This window comes from Scophthalmus maximus, chromosome 7 (genome assembly GCF_022379125.1).
Source record: "Scophthalmus maximus strain ysfricsl-2021 chromosome 7, ASM2237912v1, whole genome shotgun sequence".
Classification (NCBI taxonomy): Eukaryota; Metazoa; Chordata; class Actinopteri; order Pleuronectiformes; family Scophthalmidae; genus Scophthalmus; species Scophthalmus maximus.
In genome coordinates, this window is record NC_061521.1 from 4,862,016 (window position 1) to 4,868,157 (window position 6,142).

Consider the following 6,142-nt stretch of genomic DNA (forward strand, 5'->3'; position numbering starts at 1 on the left):
GGAGGAGATCCCCCAGGACACAACCTGCCAACTCATCAGGAGCCCAGACGTTGCACAAACACACTACTGAGTCACACTATGAGTTGCCATGATAAAATTCACGCAAGTTGGATCAGCCTTTGATTTGAAATCTTTACTTTGATTTCCTGTGTGATTTTGAATCCAGCCATCAGATGATTTTGGTTTCCATTAACTGTTGTAACTTAATTTTGCTCTCAAATTACATTAGTAAAGATTTTCAACTTCAATAGTTTGTTCATCAAGAAAAAATTTCAACACAAAATCGACACAAAATTTCTCCGTAAAAACTGAAGACATGCTAGCTTTGATCTAACTGCTAAGAGGCAGGCGTTAAGCAGATATCATGTTCGCCACCTTAATTTAGTGTTAGCTTAGCATTTGCTTATTAGTACATAAGACAGATCTTTGGGGGATGGTTAATAAGCTTTAATTTTACCTTATGGTCGAGACAACTTGAGTTGACTTAATGAAAGCGCAAGAGGAAAAGTCAGAGGCTGGGCTGGATTATGAAACATGGTACGAGGGGTCCCAATAGCCCCAGGTACATCCACATCCAGTTGAAAAGTTAAAAATGTGTTTAGTTTGCATGAGCAAAGTACACTATCAGCTAAGGTGCATCCTGCATTATCAGGTTTTTGCCAAGGTGTCCTGCTTTAAGACCTTCATTGTTATATATTATTTATCGTACCCGGAATAGGAACTTGAAGCAGTGTTGCGAGATACAGTTGATGGTTTTAAGCCCAAAAAACTGTTCAAAATCCGCCACAACACACAGAAAACCCTCCAAAAATTTGATCAATATTTAGTTTAGCACCAAAATTTTAACTTGCAACTTGATTTCCTCCGGCATCTTTAGAGGCCTCCACCTTCAGCCAAAAAGCATCAATGCTCTGTGATGGGAGAAACCTGCTGATGCCACATTTCTCCACTGGGTCTCAAGTATGTCAAGTGGGCATGGGGAAAACTCCATTGACTAGTCCTGGGGCCGACCCTAATAATGGTGGACATTACAGTACAGATGTTGGGCACAGTAGCTCCAGTTTCCCCAGCATCTCCAAGGAGGCAGGTTATTGCATCTGATACTGCACCAGGACTTCTTCAGAAACTCCATGCAGCGTGCAAAGTCTTCTCAGTGTTGATATGAACAGCCTGTCGAGGTCCTGGAAAATGGCCAAACTGTCTCCTGTTTCCAGCTGAAAGTACCTTTTTAGAACTTTCATTTCCAGAAAAATTGGCTGTAAAAAATGCACACAAAGACTGTTAGTCTTATTACTATACATCTCACTCAGGACTCAGGAGTTGTGCAGCATAGCAGTGCTCAGCACTTGCTGCTGCAGGGCAGTGTAACTTCAGTGAATCTTCTTGATCAAGTATTCAGTTGATGAAGTCAGACGTCACTTACCAGCGCATAGCACTTTTCAAGGGAAAGTCCCTGTTGTTCATGGTCTCATAGATAGCTCTACAGTCGCTTTGGCACTTGGCTGAATTCAATTCAATTTTATTCAATTCAATTTTATTTGTATAGCGCCATATCACACCATACATTGTCTCAAGGCACTTTACATAGTGAGGTCAATATTACAATATTACAGGGAAAACCCCAAAAATCCCACAATGAGCAAGCACTTGGCGACGGTCAGGGCCGTAGTGGGTAATCGGGAGATTCGGGCCTATTCCTGGTGGGCCGCTTCACTTTCACTTGTGGGTCGAAAACAAAACAACTGACAATTGTCCCGTTAGTTCACTTCTCTTAAAGTTCACAGCGCAGCCTCTGCCCCCATCCTCCCAGATAGAGTTGGTTGGGTCCATATAGCTTCTCAGTTACCGACAGCTCCACCGTCTCGACGAGCGTCCGTGAGGACGGACGGTAGATAGAGGCCGGGAGGAGCTGAAGAGGCCAGGTTCAAGAGAAAAACGGCCATTGGAGAAGGGCGCTGCCAAATGTGCCAAACTCACAGAAATGTTTTGGAGAGGACAGACCCAAGTGGCAGCTGGTAAAGAGAGATTATATGCCTAATGGTTAGCAGTGTAATTATTAGGCTAACATTTTAGGCTTAAATATTAGCCTATTTGTATCGCCCATAGTGAATCAAAGAGTTTGCTAATATTATGCAAATATTGATTAAAAAAACCAACAACCTCAAGCTTGATATGTGTATACAGTAAAATTACCTATCCATGATTTTTCTTGTAGCCTTTGAGCAACAGATAAGCCAGTCCTCTGCTGAAAATGAGGAAGAGGAGCCAGAGGCCATGACCGCAGAAGGGACAGGTAGAGAGGATAACAGAGCAAACAATATCAATTAAAATTATTTCATGTAAGATAAGATAACACACACATAGAGCAGGAGTGGTGATAGATTCTATATGATATCCAGATATTCAGAATGGTGTCAACATTAGGCTATAGATTTAGAGTTACGCTAGACAGAATTCATTGTGCCGCATAAATGCATTACAATAAAATGGTTGAATAAATAATAGGTTTAAGTTGTTTAAACAAGGGTTCCTATCTGCGGTCATGACATAACAAGAGTTCCTATCTGCGGTCATACAGGGGAGTCCGATGCTGAGAGAGGAGATAAGGGACAGTATCCAGTGAGACAACAGCAGCCCAGCAGAAGATCCCAGAGGTACAGACAGGATACCGATCATTTTGATTATTTTTCTCATCCTCAACCACAGGATTCAGACACGTTTTCCATAACCATCCTCAGCAACCCACAAAACACCCTCTGCTAGCTAAAGTTTTTCACAGCAAGCATGGCACCAACTGCAAGTGGCTGACATACAGTGAAAAAACACATTCACTGTATTGTTCTGTGTGTTTGGCATTTGCACCTGCAGGAAGTGAAAACATTGAAACATGTTTATCAGCAGATAGAGGTGGATGAGAAATGTAAGATCCACAGAGATAGTGCTGATTCTTATTTTCTGTTGGCTAAAAGGGCAGATGTAAAAAGCCTTCTGGCTGGCAAACATGTCTCTACATCATGAGCGGGTGAAAAAAAAGCGTCAGGTGATGGAACGCATCATAAATGTGATAAAAGTCATAGGCAGATGTGCACTTAGTTACAGAGGGGGTCAAGCAGAGGCTGCTTATACTCTAGAAAATACTGCAGTCAATCATGGCAACTTTCTAGAGTTGGTCATACTTTAGAGCTGATCTGTGCCTTCAACAGCACATTAGCAGTTGTATTGAACAAAGCAATAAGCTTCATGGCACTGGTGCAAAAGGTAGAGGTTCTCTTGTGACTGCACTTTCAAAGGACATTGTTGGTAAAGTTGTGGATGTTCTCAAGCAGGTGATAAAGGACAAGATTTCAGATGAGGTCAGAGAGGCAGGAATGTTTTCAGTTCAAATTGATACAACCCAAGATGTCACACCAAAGGACCAGTGTGTTATCATTGTCAGATATGTCACAAATACCATTTATGAGCGGTTGGTCGCCGTGGTGGACTGTGAAAAATCCACAGGCAAGTATTTCACAGAGCTGCTGAAACACACATTAGACAAACTTAGCACTGACATTGGCACGTGTGTGGGCAACTCCACTGATGTTGCAGCAAATATGCAGGGACAGTGAACCCTTTGTGGGTTCTCTGCATTTCTCTCTGCCTTGAGACAATGTATGTTGTGATTTTGCACTATACAAATAAAATTTAATTTATTTGAATTGAATACATTTGTTAGAATATATTATAAATAAAAACTACATGGTAGTAAGAGCTGAATTGTTGCCTCGTGTATTCAATTTCCACCACACCATGGAAAAAGTGCGCCGGGCTTGGGCCTGAAACTCCCGGTCTGAAAAGTGGCCCCACTCCGGCCCTGGCAACAGTGGAGAGAAAAAACTCCCTTTTTAACAGGAATAAATCTCTGACAGAACCGCACTCAGTTGTGGGCGGTCATCTGTCTCGACCGGTTGGGGTGAGGAGAGAAATGGGAAAGAGAGGAGAGGTGGGCAGATAGAGGGTGAGAGGAGAGAGGAGAGAGGAGAGAGAGAGCAGTTGTACGACCGCCGCTTTAATCTCTACCAGATTGATACTTATAATTACAAAAAATTACAATTATGTTGTTTTTATTATTAGTGATAATAATAACATTAATAACAATAATAATGACGAGTTTGGATCCTGCAGCTCTGGGGTCAGAGATACACTAGGAAAGAGAGAAAAACAGAGTTAGTGACATGTAATGTAAATACACGGGGGCAGAGAGAGAGAGAGATTCTCATGATAAAAGTTCCCACAGCAGTCTAGTCCTATAGCAACATAATAAAGAAATGGTTAAGTAAACACCTGAGCAGCTCTAACTATAAGCTTTATCAAAGAGGAAGGTTATAAGTTTAACTTTAAATGTAGGGAGGGTGTCTGCCTCCCTCACTGGTTCCAGAGGAGAGAAGCCTGGTGGCTGAATGGTGCTGCTGCATTTTGATGGAGGATTTCACAGTCTAATTGGGGCATCTAGCAGTAATGAATTACAGTAGTCCAGTCTACAAGTGACAAATGCATGGACTAGTTTTTCAGCATCCTTTTGAAATAGGATGTTTCTAATGTTCTTGATATTGCGCAGGTGAAAGAAGGCTGTCCTAGAGACTTGTTTCATGTGTGAGTCAAAGGACATGTCGTGGTCAAAGGTAACTCCAAGGTTCCTCACAGTAGAGCTGGAGGCCAAGGTTATACCATCCAAGGTTACTATATGATCAGACAATGTTTCTCTGAGGTGTTTAAGACCGAGTAAAATGACCTCAGTTTTTTCTGAATTCATAAGTAAAAAATGATAAGTCATCCAGGCCTTTATGTCTTTAAGACAGTCCTGAAGTTTGTCTACCTGATTAGTTTCATCTGGCTTTATAGATAAATACAGCTGGGTATCATCAGCGTAGCAATGGAAATTGATGTGGTGTTTTCTTATAATATTGCCAAAAGGAAGCATATATAAAGTGAAAAGTATCGGTCCCAGCACAGAACCTTGTGGAACGCCATGTCTCACTTTTGTATGAATGGAAGATTTGTTGTTAACGTTAACAAACTGAAATTTATCATATAAGTAGGACTTAGTGCTGTTCCTTTAATCCCAATGTGTTCTAGTCTCTGTAACAGAATCTTGTGGTTGATGGTATCAAATGCAGCACTAAGATCTAATAGGACGAGAATAGAAACATGTCCACTGTCTATGGCATGAGAAGGTTGTTTGTAACCTTCAGCAGTGCTGTTTCTGTACTATGATGTTTTCTAAACCCTGACTGAAAGTCTTCAAGCAGACTATTCCTGTGTAAATTGTCACATAACTGGTTAGCAACAGTTTTTTCAAGGATTTTAGAGATAAAGGGGAGGTTTGATATGGGTCTATAGTTAGCTTAGATATCTGGGTCTAGAGTCGTTTTTTTGAGCAGAGGTTTAACTACTGCCACCTTAAAGGCCTTTGGTACATAGCCTGTTAATAGAGATACATTGATCTGATCTAAAATGGAGTAGTATTGATTAAAGGTAATACATCTTTAAATAGCCTTTATGGAATAGGATCTAAAAGACAGTTTGATGGCTTGGATGAAGTGACAAGTGAAGTCAGCTCAGCAAGATCTATAGGGGAGAAGCATTCTAAATATAAATTAGGCGATACTGTTGGTTCAGAGGTTACTGTACTGGAAGGTGTGTCCAGAATGGGCGGACCAGATATAGGTCTCTCTGATCATGTAATCAAAATTGCTCGGGAGATGCTGCATTGCCTTGTGAACAACAATTTCAAAAGAATGGCACATACAGCAAATTAGTTGAAAACTGGGCTGCCTACGGTGGCCCTGATAGCTCACAGCACTGCAACTTAAGAAAACACAAGCAAATTAACAACAGAACCATAATTGCCAAACTTATTGTGATTATTGAAATTAATTAATTTTGACTATAGTAGTCCTGACTGAAATGCTATAATGGCAGCTGCTGTTAAACCTGGAATGTTTGACTGCTCCTTCAATAAACCAATAATCAGACTACAGTCTTACTTCAGTAACATGTAGCTGTTGTTCTCTCAGATGACACACACTCTATTTGAATAACTGGTATTTTAGCTCCAAAGACTCCACCTCTGTTTGAACACTGACTATGCAGGTTAACTGTG